General features: G+C 39.7%; 1 protein-coding gene and 1 long non-coding RNA gene across 2 annotated transcripts in view; one reads left to right on the top strand and one right to left on the bottom strand.

The window, feature by feature from the left end:
• The window catches only part of ADGRE3 (adhesion G protein-coupled receptor E3), a 247,176-nt gene that overhangs the window by 131,603 nt on the left and 93,215 nt on the right, over positions 1 to 22,358 (bottom strand). The gene's annotated exons all lie outside the window — the stretch shown is intronic.
• LOC125964096 (uncharacterized) overlaps positions 1,574 to 22,358 on the top strand; it is a 34,989-nt gene continuing 14,204 nt past the window's right edge. The window contains exon 1 of the long non-coding RNA XR_007476755.1: positions 1,574 to 1,674. This is a non-coding gene — a long non-coding RNA (uncharacterized LOC125964096). The remainder of the gene's footprint in view (positions 1,675 to 22,358) is intronic.

Below are 22,358 nucleotides of genomic sequence, written 5' to 3'. Positions count from 1 at the left end.
GCAGCACCAGCCTTAGCGTCCCATGCCCGTCTCTGGAGTCCACGCTGATAGCCGTGGCTTGCGCCCATCTCTGGACCTCCTTTAAGGGGCGCTCTTAATCCCCTCTTCTTGCACACCAGGAAACAAAGAGGGAAGAAATAGTCTCTTGCCTCTTTGTCAGCTCCAGATATTTTCCCAGACTGCCTCCCGGCTAACTGTGGCTCACTAGTCCCTTCAGGCTGTGTTCCCACAGCCAACCCCAGTCCTCTCCCTGGGATCCAACCAAAGCCCGAACCTCAGCTCCCAGCCCCCGCCCACCCCGGCGGGTGAGCATACAAGCCTCTCGGGCTGGTGAGTGCTGATTGGCACCATTCCTCTGCGCAGGAATCTCTCCACTTTGCCCTCTGCACCCGTTGCTGCTCTCTCCTCCATGACCCCCAAGTTTTCCCCCTCCGCCACCCACAGTCTCTGCCCGCGAAGGGGCTTCCTAGTGTGTGGAAACCTTTCCTCCTTCACAGCTTCCTGCCTTGGTGCAGGTCCCATCCCTATTCTTTTGTCTCTTTTTTTTTTCTTTTGGCCTATGCAGGTATGTGGGGAGTTTCTTGCCTTTTGGGAGGTCTGAGGTCTTCTGCCAGCATTTAGTAGGTGTTCTATAGGAGCAGTTACATGTGCTGATGTATTTCTGATGTAGTTGTGGGGAGGAAGTTGATCTCTGCGTCTTACTCTTCCACCATCTGGAAGCTCCTCCCTTTCTTTTTTTCTTCTTCTCATGGGACCCATATAATTCGAATGTTGGTACATTTAGTGTTGTCCCAGAGGTCTCTGAGACTGTTTTCAATTCTTTTCATTCTTTTTTCTGTATTCTTTGCAGCAGTTATTTACACTATTTTATCTTCCAGGTCATTTATCCTTTCTTCTGCCTCATTTATTCTGCTCTTTATTCCATCTACGGAATTTTAAATTTCATTTATTGTGTTGTTCATCGTTCTTTGTTTGCTCTTTAGTCCTTCTAGGTCCTTGTTAAACATTTCTTCTATTTTCTGCATTGTATTTCCAAGATTTTTGGATCATCTTTTCTATCATTACTCTGAATTCTTTTTCAGGTAGGCTGCCTATTTCCTCTTCATTTGTTTGGTTTGGTGAGTTTTTACTTGTGCTCCTTCATCTGCTGCATAATTCTCTGTCTTTTCATTTTGTTTACCTTACTGTGTGTGGTGTCTCTTTTTCACAGGCTACAGGTTCATAGTTACCATTGCTTTTGGTGTCTGCCCCTGTTGGGTAAGATTGGTTAAGGCGCTTGTGTAGGCTTCCTGGTACAGAGGACTGGTGCCTGTGTTCTGGTGGGTGGGGCTGGATCTTGTCTTTCTGGTGGGCAAGGCAGTGTTCATTGGTGTGTTTTGGTGTATGTGTGAACTTAGTATGATTTTATGCAGTCTCTCTGCTAATGGGTCGGGTTGTGTTCCTGTCTTGCTAGTTGTTTGGCATGGGGTGTCCAGCACTGGAGCTTGCTGGCTGTTTAGTGGAGCTGGGCCTTAGGGTTGAGACAGAGATCTCTGGGAGACCCCTCGCCGATAGATATTACATGGAGTTGGGAGGTCTCTGCTGCTCCAGGGTACTGAACTCAGCTCTCCCACCTCAGAGGCTCAGGCCTGACAGCAGGCCAGAGCACCAAGACCCTGTCAGCCACACGACAGGGTACATGGGGAGTTTTCTTGCCCTCTGGGAAGTCTGAGGTCTTCTGCCAGCGTTTAGTAGGTGTTCTGTAGTTGTTCCACATGTAGATGTATTTGTGGTGTATTTGTGTGGAGGAAGTTGATCTCCACATCTTACTCCTCCACCATCTCTACTGGATATCTATCTAATATTTTTAAAGTTCTTAGTTTCATTATTGTTTTTCTACTCTCTTTTTAGTGTTTTTCATTTATTTCCACTGTGATCTTTGTTATTTCCTTCATTTTGCTAATTTTGGCATTTGCTTTTTCTCTTTCTACTTCCTTGATATGTAGTTAGGTTTTTTGAGATATTTTTTGTTTTATAACTATCACTATGAACTTCCCTCTTGGAAATGCTTTTGCTGCATCCTGTAAGTTTCAGTATGTTGCACAATACTCCCCCTTTATCTGCAGTTTTGCTTTTTACAGTTTCAATGACCTGCAGTCATCTGTGGTCTGAAAATATTAAATGGAAAATTACAGAAATAAACATTTTTAAAATACTTTAAATATTTTTTAAAATAAAGAATTGTGCAGTGTCCTGAGGAGTGTGATAAAACTTTGTGCCATCCTTCTCCATCTTGCCTGGGAAATGAATCATCCCTTTGTTCGTTGTATACACACTGTGTGTGCATGTGTATGTATAGAAAAAAAGCATAATATTTGTGGGGTTAATTACTATTCATGGTTTCAGGCATCCACTCAGTGTCTTGGCATGTATCCCTCACAGATAATGGGGTTCTAGTATATTTCCATTTCATTTCTCTGAAGGTACTTTTTAAAATTTCTCTTTTGATTTCTTTAACCTATTGGTTGTTCTTGTATCGTTTTTAATCTCTACATGGGAATTTTCCAGTTATCTTCTCATAATCGATTTCTAGTTATATTTCATTGTGGTCGGGAAAGATGCTTAATATGACTTTAATCTTCTTAAATTTATTAAGACTTATTTTGTGGCCTAACATATGCTCTGTCCTGGAAAATGTTCCATGTGCCCTTCTGAAGATTGTGTATACTGCTGCTTTTGGATGGAATGACTGGCCTCATGTGTCACTGAAGGCCAGTGTTTCTTTCTTTTTTTAAAACATCTGTATTAGAGAATAATTGATTTACAATGGTGTGTTAGTTTCTGCTTTATAACAAAGTGAATCAGTTAAACATATACATATGTTCCCATATCTGTTTTCTCTTGTGTCTCCCTCCCTCCCACCCTTCCTATCCCACTCCTGTAGGTGGTCACAAAGCACCGAGCTGATCTCCCTGTGCTATGCATCTGCTTCCCACTAGCGATCTATTTTACGTTTGCTAGTGTGTATATGTCCGTGGCACTCTTTCATTTTGTCACAGCTTACCCTTCCTCGTCACCATATCCTAAATTTCATTCTCTAGTAGGTCTGTGTCATTATTCCCATCTTGCCCCTAGGTTCTTCATGACAATTTTTATTGTTTCCATTTATATATGTTAGCATATGGCTCTTGTTTTTTTCTTTCTGACTTATTTCACTCTGTAGGACAGACATGAAGTCCATCCACCTCACTACAAATAACTCAATTTCGTTTCTTTTTATGGCTGAGTAATATTCCACTGTATATATGTGCCACATTTTCTTTATCCATTCATCTGTTGATGGACTCTTAGGTTGCTTCCATGTCCAGGCTATTGTAAATAGTTCTGCAATGAACATTTTTGTACATGACTCTTTTTATTTTTTCTTCTTTTTCTTTATTGGGGTATAATTGCTTTACAATGGTGTATTAGTTTCTGCTTTATAACAAGGAGAAGCAGTTATACATATACATATGTTCCCATATCTTTTCCGTCTTGGGTCTCCCTCCCTCCACCCTCCCTATCCCACCCCTGTAGGTGGTCACAAAACACTGAGCTGATGTCCCTGTGCTATACATCTGCTTCACAGAAGCTACCTATTTTACATTTGGTAGTGTATATATGTCCATGCCACTGTCTCACTTTGTCACAGCTTACCCTTCCCCATCCCCATATCCTCAAGTCCATTCTCTAGTAGGTCTATGTCTTTATTCCCATGTCGCTCCTAGGTTCTTCATGACCTTTTTTCTTTTTTCCTTAGATACCATATATATGTGCTAGCATACGGTACTTGCTTTTCTCTTTCTGACTTACTTCACTCTGTATGACAGACTCTAAGTGTATCCACCTCACTACAAATAACTCAATTTCATTTCTTTTTATGGCTGAGTAATATTCCATTGCATATATGTGCCACATCTTCTTTATCCTTGCATCTGTTGATGGACACTTAACGTTGCTTCCATGTCCTCGCTATTGTAAATAGAGCAGCAACGAACATTTTGGTACGTGATTCTTTTTTTTTTTTTTTTCCAGAGCTATCTACGTTTTATTTATTTATTTATTTTTTAATTTTTATTTTTTTTAAACATCTTTATTGGAGCATAATTGCTTTACAATGGTATGTTAGTTTCAGCTTCACAACAAAATGAATCAGTTATATATATACATATGTTCCCATATCTCTTCCTGCTTGCGTCACCCTCCCTCCCACCCTCCCTATCCCACCCCTCCAGGCGGTCACAAAGCACCGAGCTGATCTCCCTGTGCTATGCGGCTGCTTCCCACTAGCTATCTACCTTACGTTTGGTAGTGTATACATGTCCATGCCTCTTTATTGCTTTGTCACCGTTTACCCTTCCCCCTCCCCATAGCCTCAAGTCCATTCTCTAGTAAGTCTGTGTCTTTATTCCTGTTTCACCCCTAGGTTTTTCATGACATTTTTTTTTCTTAAATTCCATATATATGTGTTAGCATATGGTATTTGTCTCTCTCTTTCTGACTTACTTCACTCTGTATGACAGACTCTAGGTCTATCCACCTCATTACAAATAGCTCAATTTCGTCTCTTTTTATGGCTGAGTAATATTCCATTGTATATATGTGCCACATCTTCTTTATCCATTCATCTGATGATGGACACTTAGGTTGTTTCCATCTGTGGGCTATTGTAAATAGAGCTGCAATGAACATTTTGGTACATGACTCTTTTTGAATTATGGTTTTCTCAGGTTATATGACCAGTAGTGGGATTGCTGGGTCATATCGTAGTTCTATATTTAGTTTTGAAGAAACCTCCATACTGTTCTCCGTAGTGGCTGTATCAATTTACATTCCCACCAACAGTGCAAGAGTGTTCCCTTTTCTCCACACCCTCTCCAGCATTTATTCTTTCTAGATTTTTTGATGGTGGCCATTCTGACTGGTGTGAGATGATATCTCATTGTAGTTTTGATTTGCATTTCTCTAATGATTAATGATGTTGAGCATTCTTTCATGTGTTTGTTGGCAATCTGTATATATTCTTTGGAGAGATGTCTAGGTTTTCTTCCCATTTTTGGATTGGGTTTCTTGTTTTCTGGATATTGAGCTGCATGTGCTGCTTGTAAATTTTGGAGATTAATCCTTTGTCAGTTACTTCATTTGCAAATATTTTCTCCCATTCTGAGGGTTTTATTTTGGCCTTGTTTATGGTTTCCTTTGCTGTGCAAAAGCTTTTAAGTTTCATTAGGTCCCATTTGTTTGTTTTTGTTTTTATTTCCATTTCTGTAGGAGGTGGGTCAAAAAGGATCTTGCTGTGATTTATGTCATCGAGTGTTCTGCCTATGTTTTCCTCTAAGAGTTTGATAGTGTCTGGCCTTACATTTAGGTCTTTAATCCAATTTGAGTTTATTTTTGTATATGGTGTTAGGGAGTGTTCTAATTCCATACTTTTACATGTACCTGTCCAGTTTTCCCAGCACCAATTATTGAGGAGGCTGTCTTTCCTCCACTGTATATTTTTGCTTCCTTGATCAAAGATAAGGTGATCATATGTGCATGGGTTTATCTCTGGTCTTTCTATCCTGTTCCATTGATGTGTCTTTCTGTTTTTGTGCCAGTACCATACTGTCCTGATTTTGTAGCTTTGTAGTGTAGTCTGAAGTCAGGGAGCCCAATTCCTCCAGCTCCATTTTTCGTTCTCAAGATTCCTTTGGCTATTCGGGGTCTTTTGTGTTTCCATACAAATCGTGAAATATTTTGTTCTAGTTCTGTGAAAAATGCCAGTGGTTTTTTTGGTTCTTTCTTCTTTAATTGCTTTAGGTGCAAGGTTAGGTGGTTTATTCGAGATGTTTCCTGTTTCTAAAAGTAGGATTGTATTGCTATAAACTTCCCTCTTAGAAGTGCTTTTGCGGCATTCCATAGGTTTTGGGTCGTCATGTCTCCATTGACATTTGTTTCTACGAATTTTTGGTTTTTCTCTTGGATTTCTTCAGTGATCACTTGGTTATTAAGTAGTGTATTGTTTAGCCTCCATGTGTTTGTATTTTTTACAGATCTTCTCCTGTAATTGATATCTAGTCTCATACCATTGTTGTCGGAAAAGATACTCTATACAATTTCAATTTTCTTAAATTTACCAAGGCTTGATTTGTGACCTAAACATGATCTATCCTGGAGAATGTTCCTTGAGCACTTGAGAAAAATGTGTATTCTATTGTTTTTGGATGGAATGTCCTATAAATATCAATTAAGTCCATCGTGTTTAATGTATCATTTAAAGCTTGTGTTTCCTTATTTACTTTCATTTTGGATGATCTGTCCATTGGTGAAAGTGGGGTGTTAAAGTCCCCTACTATGAATGTGTTACTGTCGATTTCCCTTTTTATGGCTGTTAGTATTTGCCTTATGTATTGAGGTGCTCCTATGTTGGGTGCATAAATATTTACAATTGTTGTATCTTCTCCTTGGATCAACCCCTTCATCATTATGTAGTATCCTTCTTTGTCTCTTCTAATGGTCTTTATTTTAAAGTCTATTTTGTCTGATATGAGAATTGCTACTCCAGCTTTCCTTTGGTTTCCATTTGCATAGAATATCTTTTTCCATCCCCTTACTTTGAGTCTGTATGTGTCCCTAGGTCTGAAGTGGGTCTCCTGTAGACAGCATATATACAGGTTTTGTTTTCGTATCCATTCAGCGAGTCTATGTCTTTTGTTTGGAGCCTGTAATCCATTTACATTTAAGGTAATTATCAATATGTATGTTTCTATTCCCATTTTTAAATTGTTTTGGGTTTGTTATTGTAGGTCTTTTCCTTCTCTTGTGTTTCCTGCCTAGAGAAGTTCCTTTAGCATTTTTGTAAAGCTGGTTTGGTGATGCTGAATTCTCTTAGCTTTTGCTTGTCTGTGAAGGTTTTAATTTCTCCATTAAATCTGAATGAGATCCTTGCTGGGTAGAGTAATCTTGGTGTTAAGTTTTTCTCCTTCATCACTCTAAATATGTCCTGCCAGTCCCTTCTGGCTTGCAGAGTTTTTCCTGAAAGATCAGCTGTTAACCTTATGGGGATTCCCTTGTGTGTTATTTGTTGTTTTTCTCTTGCTGCTTTTAATATTTTTTCTTTGTATTTAATTCTTGACAGTTTGATTAGTATGTGTCTTGCCATGTTTCTCCTTGGATGTACCCTGTATGGGACTCTCTGTGCTTCCTGGACTTGATTAACTACTTCCTTTCCCATATTAGGGAAGTTTTCAACTATAATCTCTTCAAATATTTTCTCAGTCCCTTTCTTTAACTCTGCGTCTTCTGTGAGCCCTATAATTCGAATGTTGGTGCGTTTAATGTTGTCCCAGATGTCTCTGAGACTGTCAATTCTTTTCGTTCTTTTTCCTTTATTCTGCTCTGCAGTAGTTATTTCCACTATTTTATCTTCCAAGCCACTTATCCGTCCTGCCTCAGTTATTCTGCTATTGATCGCTTCTAGAGAGTTTTTAGTTTCATTTATTGTGTTGTTCATCATTGTTTGGTTGCCCTTTAGTTTTTGTAGTTCCTTGTTAAACGTTTCTTGTGTTTTCTCTATTCCATTTCCAAGAGTTTGGATGATCGTTACTATCATTATTCTCAATTCTTTCTTAGGTAGACTGCCTATTTCCTCTTCATTTATTCAGTCTGGCGGGTTTTTATCTTGCTCCTTCATCTGCTGTGTTTTTCTGTCTTCTCATTTTGCTTAACTTAGTGTGTTTGGGGTCTCCTTTTCACAGGCTGCAGGTTCATAGTTCCCGTTGTTTTTGGTGTGTGTCCCCAGTAGCTAAGGTTGGTTCAGTGGGTTGTGTAGGCTTCTTAGTGGAGGGGACTCGTGCCTGCATTCTGGTGGGTGAGGCTGGATCTTGTCTTTCTTGGGGGCAGATCCACGTCTGGTGGTGTGTTTTGGGATGTCTGTGGACTTACTATGATTTTATGCAGCCTCTACACTAATGGATGTGGTTACGTTCCTGTCTTGCAAGTTGTTTGGCATAGTGTGCCCAGCACTGTAGCTTGCTGGTCATTGAGTGAAGCTGGGTCTTGGCGTTGAGGTGGAGATCTCTGGGAGATTTTTGCCATTTGATATTACATGGAGTGTGTGTTTCATGGTGTGTTAGTTTCTGCTTTATAACAAAGTGAATCAGTTATACATATACATATGTTCCCATGTCTCTTCCCTCTTGTGTCTCCCTCCCTTGCACCCTCCCTATCCCACCTGTGTAGGTGGTCACAAAGCACCGAGCTGATCTCCCTGTGCTATGCGTCTGCTTCCCACTAGCTATCTATTTTACATTTGCTAGTGTATATATGTCCATGCCACTCTCTGACTTTGCCACAGCTTACCCTTCACCCTCCCTATATCCTCAAGTCCATTCTCTAGTAGGTCTGTGTCTTTATTGCCATCTTGCCCGTAGGTTCTTCATGACCTTTTTTTTTTCTTAGATTCCATATATATGTGTTCGCATACAGTATTTCTTTTTCTCTTTCTGACTTAACTTCAGTCTGTATGACCGACTCTAGGTCCATCCACCCGACTACAAATAACTCAATTTCATTACTTTTATGGTTGAGTAATATTCCATTGTATATATGTGCCACATCTTCTTTAACCATTCATTGGTTAATGGACGCTTAGGTTGCTTCCATGTCCTGTCTACTGTCATTAGAGCTGCAATGAACATTTTGGTACATGACTCTTTTTTCTTTTTACTGGAGTATAATTGCTTTACAATGGTGTGTTAGTTTCTGCTTTATAACAATGTGAATCAGTTATACATACATATGTTCCCTTATCTCTTCCCTCTTGCGTCTCCCTCCCTCCCACCCTCTCTATCCCACCCCTCTAGGTGGTCACAAAGCATCGAGCTGATCTCCCTGTGCTATGCGTCTGCTTCCCACTAGCTATCTCTTTTATGTTTGGTAGTGTATATATGTCCATGCCACTCTCTCACGTTGTCACAGCTTACCCTTACCCCTCCTCATATCCTCAAGTCCATTCTCTAGTAGGACTTACTCTTTATTCCTGTCTTACCCTTAGGTTCTTCATGTCATTTTTTCCCCTTAAGTTCCATGTATATGTGTTAGCATACGGTATATGTCTTTCTCTTTCTGACTTACTTCACTCTGTATGACAGAGTCTAGGTCCATTCACCTCACTACAAAGAACTCAATTTCGTTTATTTTATGGCTGAGTAATAATCCATTGTATATATGTGGCACATCTTCTTTATCCATTCATCCGATGATGGACACTTAGGTTGTTTCCATCGCCAGACTATTGTAAATAGAGCTGCAGTGAACATTTTGGTACGACTCCTTTTGATTTATGGTTTTCTCAGGTTATATGACCAGTAGTGGGATTGCTGGGTCATATCGTAGTTCTATATTTAGTTTTGAAGAAACCTCCATACTGTTCTCCGTAGTGGCTGTATCAATTTACATTCCCACCAACAGTGCAAGAGTGTTCCCTTTTCTCCACACCCTCTCCAGCATTTATTCTTTCTAGATTTTTTGATGATGGCCATTCTGACTGGTGTGAGATGATATCTCATTGTAGTTTTGATTTGCATTTCTCTAATGATTAATGATGTTGAACATTCTCTCATGTGTTTGTTGGCAGTCTGTATATCTTCTTTGGAGAAATGTCTATTTAGGTCTTCTGCCCATTTTTGGATTGGGTTGTTTGTTCTTTTGTTCTTGAGCTGCATGAGCTGCTTGTAAATTATGGAGATTAATCCTTTGTCAGTTGCTTCATTTGCAAATATTTTCTCCCATTCTGAGGGTTGTCTTTTGGTCTTGTTTATGTTTTCCTTTGCTGTGCAAAAGCTTTGGAGTTTCATTAGGTCCCATTTGTTTATTTTTGTTTATATTTCCATTTCTCTGGGAGGTGGGTCAAAAAGGATCTTGCTGTGATTTTTGTCATAGAGTCTTCTGCCTATGTTTTCCTCTAAGAGTTTGATAGTTTCTGGCCTTACATTCAGGTCTTTAATCCATTTTGAGCTTATTTTTGTGTATGGTGTTAGGGAGTGATCTAATCTCATACTTTTACATATACCTGTCCAGAGTTCCCTGCACCAATTATGGAAGAGGCTGTCCTTTCTCCACTGTACAATCCTGCCTCCTTTATCAGAGATAAGGTGACGATATGTGCATGGCTTTATCTCTGGGCTTTCTATCCTGTTCCATTGATCTATCTTGCTGTTTTTGTGCCAGTACCATACTGTCTTGATTACTGTAGCTTTGTAGTATAGTCTGAAGTCAGGGAGCCTGATTCCTCCAGCTCCGTTTTGTGTTCTCAAGATTGCTTTGGCTATTCAGGGTCTTTTGTGTTTCCATACAAATTGTGAAATTTTTTGTTCTACTTCTGTGAAAAATGCCAGTGGTAGTTTGATAGGGATTGCATTGAATGTGTAGATTGCTTTGGGTAGTAGAGTCATTTTCACAATGCTGATTCTTCCAGTCGAAGAACATGGTATATCTCTCCATTTATTTGTATCGTCTTTAATTTCTTTCATCATTGTCTTATAATTTTCTGCATACAGGTCTTTTGTCTCCTTAGGTATGTGTATCCCTAGATATTTTATTCTTTTTGTTGCAATGGTAAATGGGAGTGTTTTCTTGATTTCACTTTCAGATTTTTCATCGTTAGTGTAGTGGAATGCCAGCGATTTCTGTGCATTAATTTTGTATCCTGCTACTTTACCAAATTCATTGATTAGTTCTGGTAGTTTTCTGGTAGCATCTTTAGGATTCTCTATGTATAGTAACACGTCATCTGCAAACAGTGAAAGCTTTACTTCTCCTTTTCTGATTTGGATTCATTTTATTTCCTTTTATTCTCTGATTGCTGTTGCTAAAACTTGCAAAACAATGTTGAATAATAGTGGTGAGAGTGGGCAACCTTGTCTTGTTCCTGATCTTAGTGGAAATGCTTTCAGTTTTTCACAGTATAGGACGATGTTGGCTGTGGATTTGTCATATATGGCCTTTATTATGTTCAGGAAAGTTCCCTGTATGCCTACTTTCTGCAGGGTTTTTTATCATAAATGGGTGTTGGATTTTGTCGAAAGCTTTCTCTGCATCTATTGAGAAGATCATATGGTTTTTCTCCTTTAATTTGATAATATGGTGTATCACGTTGATTGATTTGCATATATTGAAGAATCCTTGCATTCCTGGAATAAACCCCACTTGATCATGGTGTGTGATCCTTTTAATGTGCTGTTGGATTCTGTTTGCTAGTATTTTGTTGAGGATTTTTGCATCTGTGTTCATCAGTGATATTGGCCTGTAGTTTTACTTCTTTGTGACATCTTTGTCTGGTTTTGGTATCTGGGTGATGGTGTCCTTGTAGAATGAGTTTGGGAATGTTCCTCCCTCTGCTATATTTTGGAAGAGTTTGAGAAGGATAGGTGTTAGCTCTTCTGTAATTGTTTGATAGAATTCGCCTGTGAAGCCATCTGGTCCTGGGCTTTTGTTTGTTGGAAGATTTTTAATCACAGTTTCAATTTCAGTGCTTGTGATTGGTCTGTTCGTATTTCCTATTTCTTTCTGGTTCAGTCTCGGCAGGTTTGCATTTCTAAGAATTTGTCCATTTCTTGCAGGTTGTCCATTTTATTGGCATAGAGTTTTTTGTAGTAATCTCTCATGATCCTTTGTATTTCTGCAGTGTCAGTTGTTACATCTCCTTTTTCATTTCTAATTCTATTGATTTGAGTCTTCTCCCTTTGTTTCTTAATCAGTCTGGCTAATGGTTTATCAGTTTTGTTTACCTTCTCAAAGAACCAGCTTTTAGTTTTATTGATCTTTGCTATCATTTCCTTCATTTCTTTTTCATTTATTTCTGATGTGATCTTTATGATTTCTTTCCTTCTGCTAACTTAGGGTTTTTTTCCCCTTCTTTCTCTAATTGCTTTACGTGCAAGTTTAGGTTGTTTATATCAGATGTTTCTTTTTTATTAAGGTAGGATTGTATTGCTATAAACTTCCTTCTTAGAAGTGTTTTTGCTGCATCCCGTAGGCTTTGGGTCGTCGTGTTTTCATTGTCATTTGTTTCTAGGTAATTTTTGATTTCCTCTTTGATTTCTTCAGTGATCACTTAGTTATTAAGTAGTGTATTGTTTAGCCTCCATGTGTTTGTATTTTTTATAGACTTTTGCCTGTAATTGATATCTAGTCTCATAGCGCTGTGCTCAGAGAAGATACTTGATACGATTTCAATTTTCTTGAATTTACCAAGGCTTGATTTGGGACCCAAATATGATCTATCCTGGAGAATGTTCCATGAGCACTTGAGAAGAATGTGTATTCTGTTGTTCTTGGATGGAATGTCTTATAAATATCAATTAAGTCCATCTTGTTTAATGTATCATTTAAAGCTTCTGTTTCCTTATTCATTTTCATTTTGGATGATCTGTCCATTGGTGAAATTGGGGTGTTAAAGTCCCCTACTATGTTTGTGTTACTGTCGATTTCCCCTTTTATGGCTGTTAGTATTTGCCTTATGTATTGAGGTGCTTCTGTGTTCGGTGCATAAATATTTACAGTTGTTATCTCTTCTTCTTGATTCGATCCCTTGATCATTATGTAGTGTCCTTCCTTGTCTCTTATAATAGTTTTTATTTTAAAGTCTATTTTGTCTGATATGAGAATTGCTACTCCAGCTTTCTTTTCATTTCCATTTGCATGGAATATCTTTTTCCATCCCCTCACTTTCAGTCTGTATGTGTCCCTAGGTCTGAAGTGGGTCTCCTGTAGACAGCATATATACAGGTTTTGTTTTTGTATCCATTCAGCCAGTGTATCTATGTGTTTTGGTTGGATCATGTAATCCATTTACATTTAAGGTAATTATCAATATGTATGTTCCTATTCCCATTTTCTTAATTGTTTTGGGTTTGTTATTGTAGGTCTTTTCCTTCTCTTGTGTTTCCTGCCTAGAGAAGTTCCTTTAGCATTGTTGTAAAGCTGGTTTGGTGATGCTGAATTCTTTTAGCTTTTGCTTGTCTGTGAAGGTTTTACTTTCTCCATTAAATCTGAATGAGATCCTTGCTGGGTAGAGTAAACTTGGTTGTAGGTTTTTTCTTCTTCATCACTCTAAATATGTCCTGCCAATTCCTTCTGGCTTGCAGAGTTTCTGCTGAAAGATCAGCTGTTAACCTTATGGGGATTCCCTTGTGTGTTATTTGTTGTTTTCCCCTTGCTGCTTTTAATATTTTTCTTTGTATTTAATTCCTGACAGTTTGATTAATATGTGTCTTGGCGTGTTGCTCCTTGGATGTATCCTGTATGGGACTCTCTGTGCTTCCTGGACTTGATAACTACTTCCTTTCCCATATTAGGGAAGTTTTCAACTATACTCTTTTCAAATATTTTCTCAGTCCCTTTCTTTATCTCTGCTTCTCCTGTGAGCCCTATAATTCGAATATTGGTGCATTTAATGTTGTCCCAGATGTCTCTGAGACTGTTCTCAATTCTTTTCATTCTTTTTCCTTTATTCTGCTCTGCAGGAGTTATTTCCACTATTTTATCTTCCAAGCCACTTATCCGTCCTGCCTCAGTTATTCTGCTATTGATCCTTTCTAGAGAGTTTTTAGTTTCATTTATTGTGTCGTTCATCATTGTTTGGTTGCCCTTTAGTTCTTTTAGTTCCTTGTTAAACGTTTCTTGTGTTTTCTCTATTTCCAAGATTTTGGACCATCTTTACTATCACTATTCTCAATTCTTTCTCAGGTAGACTGCCTATTTCCTCTTCATTTGTTCAGTCTGGTGGGTTTTTACCTTGCTCCTTCATCTGCTGTGTGTTTCTCTGTCTTCTCATTTTGCTTAACTTACTCTGTTTGGGGTCTTCTTTTCACAGGCTGCAGGTTCATAGTTCCCGTTGTTTTTGGCGTGTGTCCCCAGTGGCTAAGATTGGTTCAGTGGGTTGTGTAGGCTTCCCAGTGGAGGGGACTAGTGCCTGCCTTCTGGTGGATGAGGCTGGATCTTGTCTTTCTTGGGGGCATGTCCTTGTCTGGTGGTGTGTTTTGGGGTGTCTATGGCCTTATTATGATTTTAGGCAGCCTCTACACTAATGGATGTGGTTGTGTTCCTGTCTTGCAAGTTGTTTGGCATAGGGTGTGCAGTGCTGTACCTTGCTGGTCGTTGAGTGAAGCTGGGTCTTGGCGTTGAGGTGGAGATCTCTGGGAGATTTTTGCCATTTGATATTACATGGAGCTGGGAGGTCTCTCGTGGACCAGTGTTCTGAAGTTGGATCTCCCACCTCAGAGGCACAGCCCTGACTCCTGGCTGGAGCACCTAGACCCTTTCATCCACACGGCTCAGAATAAAAGGGAGAAGGAGTAAGAAACAAAGAAGGAAAGAAAGAAAGAAAGAAGATTAAGACATAAATTTATTAAAATTAAAAATAATTATTAAGAAAAAAATTTACAAAGGAAAAAAACACAAATGGACAGAACCCTAGGGCAAATGGTAAAGGCAAAGCTATACAGACAAAATCACACACAGAAACATACACACTCACAAAAGAGTGAAACAAGGGAAAAAATATACATCTTTGCTCCCCAAGTCCACCTCCTCAATTTGGATGATTTGTTGTGTATTCAGGTATTCCACAGATGCAGGGTACCTTAAGTTGATTGTGGAGATTTAATCCGCTGCTCCTTTGGCTGCTGGGAGAGATTTCCCTTTCTCTTCTTTGTTCGCATGGCTCCAGGGTTTCAGCTTTGGATTTGGACCCACCTCTGCGTGTAGTTTGCCTGAAGGTGTCTGTTCTTTGCTCAGACAAGACAGGGTTAAAGGAGCAGCTACTTCAGGGACTCTGGCTCACTCAGGCCGGGGGTGGGGGTTGGGGAGTGAGGGGCATGGAATGCGGGGTGAGCCTGCGTCAGCAGAGGCCTGTGTGACGTTGCAACAGCCTGAGGCATGCCGTTCATTCGCCCGGGGAAATTGTCCCTGGATCACAGGACCCTGGCAGTGGCGGGCTGCACAGGCTCCCGGGATAGGAGGTGTGGAGAGTGACCTTCTTTATGGCTGCAGCAGCAGCCTTAGCGTCCCATGCCCATCTGTGGGGTCCACGCTGATAGCCGCAGCTCGCACCTGTGTCTGGAGCTCCTTTAAGCGGCGCTCTTAATTCCCGCTTCTGGAGCTGCAGGAAACAAAGAGGGAAGCAAAAGTCTCTTACCTTTTCAGCAGCTCCAGACTCTTTCCCGAGACTCCCTGTCGACTAGCTGTGGCGCACTAGTCTCTTCAGGCTGTGTTCCCACAGCCAACCCCAGTCCTCTCCCTGGGATCCAAGTGAAGCCGAGCCTCAGCCTCCAGCCCCTGCCTGCCCTGGCGGGTGAGCAGACAAGCCTCTCGGGCTGGTAAGTTCTGGTCAACACCGTTCCTCTGTGCGGGAATCTCTCCGCTTTGCCCTCTGCACCCCTGTTGCTCCGCTCTCCTCTGTGGCTCCGAAGCGTCCCTCCTCCACCACCCGCAGTCTCCGCCCACGAAGTGGCTTCCTAGTGTGTGGAAACCTTTCCTCCTCCCCAGTTCCCTCCCACTGGTGCAGGTCCCGTCCCTAATTTTTGTCTCTGGTTTTTCTTTTTTCTTTTGTCCTACCCAGGTAGGTGGGGAGTTTCTTGCCTTTTGGGAGGTCTGAGATCTTCTGCCAGCATTCACAAGGTGTTCTATAGGAGCAGTTGCACGTGCAGATGTATTTCTGATGTAGTTGTAGGGAGGAAGGTAATCTCTGCATCTTACTCTTCCGCCATCTTGAAGCTCCTCCCTTTCTTTATTCTTCTTCTTCTGGGACCCGTATAATTCGAATGTTGGTACATTTAATGTTATCCGAGAGGTCTCAGACTGTCCTCAATTCTTTCTTTTTTTAAAATTTTTATTCTGCTCTGCAGCAGTTATTTCCACTATTTTATCTTCCAGGTCATTTATCCTTTCTTCTGCCTCATTTATTCTGCTAATGATTCTTTCTAGGGAATTTTAATTTCATTTATTGTGTTGTTCATCGTTGTGTGTTTGCTCTTAGTCCTTCTACATCTGTGTTACACATTTCTTGTATTTTCTCCATTCTATTTCCAAGATTTTTGGATCATCTTTTCTATCGTTAGTCTGAATTCTTTTTCAGGTAGGCTGCCTATTTCCTCTTCATTTGTTTGGTCTGGTGGGTTTTTACCTTGCTCCCTCATCTGCTACATATTTCTCTGTCTTCTCATTTTGTTTAACTTACTGTGTTTGGTGTCTCTTTCTTGCAGGCTACAGGTTTGTACTTCCCGTTGTTTTTGGTGTCTGCCCCCGGTGGGTAAGGTTGGTTAAGGGGCTTGTGTAGGCTTCCTGGTAGAGAGCACTGGCGCCTGTGTTCTGGTGGGTGGGGCTGGATCTTACTGGTGGGCAGGGCCGTGTCCAGTGGTGTGTTTTGGGGTGTCTCTGAACTTAGTATGATATTAGGCAGTCTCTCTGCTAATGGGTCAGGTTGTGTTCCTGTCTTGCCAGTTGTTTGGCATGGGGTGTCCAGCACTGGAGCTTGCTGGCCGTTGAGTCAGCTGGGTCTTAGGGTTGAGACACAGATCTCTGGGAGAGCCCTTGCAGATTGATATTACATGGGGCCCCGAGGTCTCTCGTGGTCCAGTGTACTGAACTCAGCTCTCCCACTTCAGAGGCTCAGGCCTGACAGCAGGCCAGAGCACCAAGACCCTGTCAGCCACACGGCCGGGTACATGGGAAGTTTCTTGCCATCTGGGAAGTCTGAGGTCTTCTGCCTGCGTTTAGTACGTGTTCTGTAGTTGTTCAACATGTAGATGTATTTGCGGTGTATTTGTGTGGCGGAGGGTGATCTCCATGTCTTATTCCTCTGCCATCTCTACTGAATATCTATCTTATATTTTAAAGGCTCTTAGTTTCATTGATTGTTTTTCTCCTCTCATTTTAGTCTTTTTCATTTATTTCCACTGTTATGTTTGCTATTTCCTTCATTTCACTAACTTTGGCACCTGCTTTTTCTTCTTTTCCTAGTTCCTTGATATGTAAAGTTATGTTTTTTGAGATCTTGTTTGTTTGTTGATTTATCACTATCACTATGAACTTCCCTCTTGGAAATTCTTTTGCTGCATCCTGTAAGTTTCAGTATGTTGCACAATAGTCTCCCTTTATCTGCAGTTTTGCTTTTTACAGTTTCAGTTACCTGCAGTCAACTGTGGTCTGAAAATATTAAATGGAAAATTACAGAAGGAAACAGTTTTTAAATACTTTAAAATAGAGTTTTGAATTGTGCATTGTCCTGAGGAATGCAATAAAACTTTGTGCCACCCTTCTCCATCTTGCCTGGGATATGAATCATCCCTTTGTCTGTTGTATACACACTGTGTGTGCATGTGTGTATAGGAAAAAGCATAATATTTGTGGGGTTAATTACTATTAATGGTTTCAGGCATCCACTCAGTGTCTTGGAATGTATCCCTCACAGATAATGGGGTTCTACTATATTTCCATTTCATTTCTCTCGAGGTACTTTTTAAAATTTCTCTTTTGATTTCTTTAACCTATTGGTCGTTCAGTATCATTTTTAACCTCCACATGGGAATATTCCAGTTACCTTCTCATAATCAATTTCTAGTTGTATTGCATTGTGGTTGGGAAACATGCTTAATATGACATTAATCTTTTAAAATTTATTAAGACTTGTATTGTGGCCTAACATATTCTCTCTCCTGGAGAATGTTCCATATGCCCTTGAGAATATCATGTATGCTGTTGCTTTTGGATGGAATGACTGGCCTAATGTGTCACTGAAGGCCAGTGTTTCTTTTTTTTTTTTTTAACATCTTTATTGGAGTATAATTGCTTTACAATGGTGTGTTAGTTTCTGCTTTATAACAAAGTGAATCAGTTATACATATACATATGTTCCCATGTCTCTTCCCTCTTGTGTCTCCCTCCCTCGCACCCTCCCTATCCCACCTGTGTAGGTGGTCACAAAGCACCGAGCTGATCTCCCTGTGCTATGCGTCTGCTTCCCACTAGCTATCTATTTTACATTTGCTAGTGTATATATGTCCATGCCACTCTCTGACTTTGTCACAGCTTACCCTTCACCCTCCCTATATCCTCAAGTCCATTCTCTAGTAGGTCTGTGTCTTTATTGCCATCTTGCCCGTAGGTTCTTCATGACCTTTTTTTCCTTAGATTCCATATATATGTGTTCGCATACAGTATTTGTTTTTCTCTTTCTGACTTAACTTCACTCTGTATGACAGACTCTAGGTCTATCCAGGCCACTACAAATAACTCAATTTCATTTCTTTTTATGGTTGAGTAATATTCCATTGTATATATGTGCCACATCCTCTTTAACAATTCATCGGTTAATGGACGCTTAGGTTGCTTCCATGTCCTGTCTACTGTCAATAGAGCTGCAATGAACATTTTGGTACATGACTCTTTTTTCTTTTTACTGGAGTATAATTGCTTTACAATGGTGTTAGTTTCTGCTTTATAACAAAGTGAATCAGTTATACATACATATGTTCCCTTATCTCTTCCCTCTTGCGTTTCCCTCCCTCCCACCCTCCCTATCCCACCCACCCCTCTAGGTGGTCACAAAGCACCGAGCTGATATCCCTGTGCTATGCGTCTGCTTCCCACTAGCTATCTCTTTTATGTTTGGTAGTGTATATATGTCCATGCCACTCTCTGACTTTGTCACAGCTTACCCTTACCCCTCCTCATATCCTCAAGTCCATTCTCTAGTAGGACTTATTCTTTATTCCTGTCTTACCCTTAGGTTTTTCATGTCATTTTTTCCCCTTAAGTTCCATGTATATGTGTTAGCATACGGTATATGTCTTTCTCTTTCTGACTTACTTCACTCTGTATGACAGAGTCTAGGTCCATCCACCTCACTACAAAGAACTCAATTTCGTTTATTTTATGGCTGAGTAATATTCCACTGTATATATGTGCCACATCTTCTTTATCCATTCATCCGATGATGGACACTTAGGTTTTTTCCATCGCCAGACTATTGTAAATAGAGCTGCAGTGAATATTTTGGTACATGACTCTTTCTGAATTATGGTTTTCTCAGGGTATATGCCCAGTAGTGGGATTGCTGGGTCATATGGTAGTTCTCTTTGTAGTTTTTTAAGGAACCTCCATACTGTTTTCCATAGTGGCTGTACCAATTCACATTCCCACCAGAAGTGCAAGAGTGTTGCCTTTTCTCCACACCCTCTCCAGCATTTATTGTTTCTAGATTTTTTGATGATGGCCATTCTGACTGGTGTGAGATGATATCTCATTGTAGTTTTGATTTGCATTTCTCTAATGATTAATGATGTTGAGCATTCTCTCATGCGTTTGTTGGCAGTCTGTATATCTTCTTTGGAGAAATGTGTATTTAGGTCTTCTGCCCATTTTTGGATTGGGTTGTTTGTTCTTTTGTTCTTGAGCTGCATGAGCTGCTTGTAAATGTTGGAGATTAATCCTTTGTCAGTTGCTTCATTTGCACATATTTTCTCTCATTCTGAGGCATGTCTTTTGGTCTTGTTTATGGTTTCCTTTGCTGTGCAAAAGCTTTGAAGTTTCATTAGGTCCCATTTGTTTATTTTTGTTTATATTTCCATTTCTCTGGGAGGTGGGTCAAAAAGGATCTTGCTGTGATTTTTGTCATAGTCTTCTGCCTATGTTTTCCTCTAAGAGTTTGATAGTTTCTGGCTTTACATTAATGTCTGTAATCCATTCTGAGCTTATTTTTGTGTATGGTGTTAGGGAATGATCTAATCTCATACTTGTACCTGTCCAGTTTTCCCCACACCAATTACTGAAGAGGCTGTCCTTTCTCCACTGTACATTCCTGCCTCCTTTATCAGAAATAAGGTGACCACATGTGCGTGGGTTTATCTCTGGGCTTTCTATCCTGTTCCATTGATCTATCTTTCTGTTTTTGTGCCAGTACCATACTGCCTTGATTACTGTAGCTTTGTAGTATAGTCTGAAGTCAGGGAGCCTGATTCCTCCAGCTCCGTTTTGTGTTCTCAAGATTGCTTTGGCTATTCGGGGTCTTTTGTGTTTCCATGCAAATTGTGAAATATTTTCTTCTTGTTCTGTGAAAAATGCCAGTGGTAGTTTGATAGGGATTGCATTGAATGTGTAGATTGCTTTGGGTAGTAGAGTCATTTTCACAATGTTGATTCTTCCAGTCGAAGAACATGGTATATCTCTCCGTCTATTTGTATGGTCTTTAATTTCTTTCATCATTGCCTTATAATTTTCTGCATACAGGTTTTTTGTCTCCTTAGGTAGGTGTATCCCTAGATATTTTATTCTTTTTGTTGCAATGGTAAATGAGAGTGTTCTCTTGATTTTACTTTCAGATTTTTCATCATTAGTGTAGAGGAATGCCAGCGATTTCTGTGCATAAATTTTGTATCCTGCTACTTTACCAAATTCATTGATTAGTTCTAGTAGTTTTCTGGTAGCATCTTTAGGATTCTCTATATATAGTAACACATCATCTGCAAACAGTGAAGGCTTTATTTCTTCTTTTCCGATCTGGATTCGTTTTATTTCTTTTTATTCTCTGATTGCTCTTGCTAAAACTTGCAAAACAATGTTGAATAATAGTGGTGAGAGTGGGCAACTGTGTCTTGTTCCTGATCTTAGTGGAAATGCTTTCAGTTTTTCACAGTATAGGACAATGTTGGCTGTGGATTTGTCATATATGGCCTTTATTCTGTTGAGGAAAGTTCCCTGTATGCCTACTTTCTGCAGGGTTTTTATCATAAATGGGTGTTGAATTTTGTCGAAAGCTTTCTCTGCATCTATTGAGAAGATCATATGGTTTTTCTTCTTCAATTTGTTAATATGGTGTATCACGTTGATTGACTTGCATATATTGAAGAATCCTTGCATTCCTGGAATAAACCCCACTTGATCATGGTGTATGATCCTTTTAATGTGCTGTTGGATTCTGTTTGCTAGTATTTTGTTGAGGATTTTTGCATCTGTGTTCATCAGTGATATTGGCCTGTAGTTTTATTTCTTTGTGACATCCTTGTCTGGCTTTGTTATCAGGGTGATGGTGGCCTTATAGAATGAGTTTGGGAATGTTCCTCCCTCTGCTATATTTTGGAAGAGTTTGAGAAGGATAGGTGTTAGCTCTTCTGTAATTGTTTGATAGAATTCGCCTGTGAAGCCATCTGGTCCTGGGCTTTTGTTTGTTGGAAGATTTTTAATCACAGTTTCAATTTCAGTGCTTGTGATTGGTCTGTTCATATTTCCTATTTCTTTCTGGTTGTCTCAGCAGGTTTGCGTTTCTAAGAATTTGTCCATTTCTTGCAGGTTGTTCATTTTATTGGCATAGAGTTTTTTGTAGTAATCTCTCAGGATCCTTTGTATTTCTGCAGTGTCAGTTGTTACATCTCCTTTTTCATTTCTAATTCTATTGATTTGAGTCTTCTCCGTTTATTTCTTAATCAGTCTGGCTAATGGTTTATCAGTTTTGTTTACCTTCTCAAAGAACCAGCTTTTAGTTTTATTGATCTTTGCTATCGTTTCCTTCATTTCTTTTTCATTTATTTCTGATGTGATCTTTATGATTTCTTTCCTTCTGCTAACTTAGGGTTTTTTTCCCCTTCTTTCTCTAATTGCTTTACGTGCAAGTTTAGGTTGTTTATATCAGATGTTTCTTTTTTCTTAAGGTAGGATTGTATTGCTATAAACTTCCTTCTTAGAAGTGCTTTTACTGCATCCCGTAGGCTTTGGGTCGTCGTGTTTTCATTGTCATTTGTTTCTAGGTAATTTTTGATTTCCTCTTTGATTTCTTCAGTGATCACTTAGTTATTAAGTAGTGTATTGTTTACCCTCCATGTGTTTGTATTTTTTACAGACTTTTGCCTGTAATTGATATCTAGTCTCATAGCGCTGTGCTCAGAGAAGATACTTGATACGATTTCAATTTTCTTGAATTTACCAAGGCTTGATTTGGGACCCAAGATATGATCTATCCTGGAGAATGTTCCATGAGCACTTGAGAAGAATGTGTATTCTGTTGTTCTTGGATGGAATGTCTTATAAATATCAATTAAGTCCATCTTGTTTAATGTATCATTTAAAGCTTCTGTTTCCTTATTCATTTTCATTTTGGATGATCTGTCCATTGGTGAAAGTGGGGTGTTAAAGTCCCCTACTATGATTGTGTTACTGTCGATTTCCCCTTTTATGGCTGTTAGTATTTGCCTTATGTATTGAGGCGCTTCTGTGTTCGGTGCATAAATATTTACAATTGTTATCTCTTCTTCTTGATTCGATCCCTTGATCATTATGTAGTGTCCTTCTTTGTCTCTTATAAT

Source organism: Orcinus orca, chromosome 3 (assembly GCF_937001465.1).
Source record: "Orcinus orca chromosome 3, mOrcOrc1.1, whole genome shotgun sequence".
Taxonomy (NCBI): Eukaryota; Metazoa; Chordata; class Mammalia; order Artiodactyla; family Delphinidae; genus Orcinus; species Orcinus orca.
The sequence above is the reverse complement of the archived record's forward strand: the minus strand, read 5'-3'. Positions and strand labels throughout refer to the sequence as shown.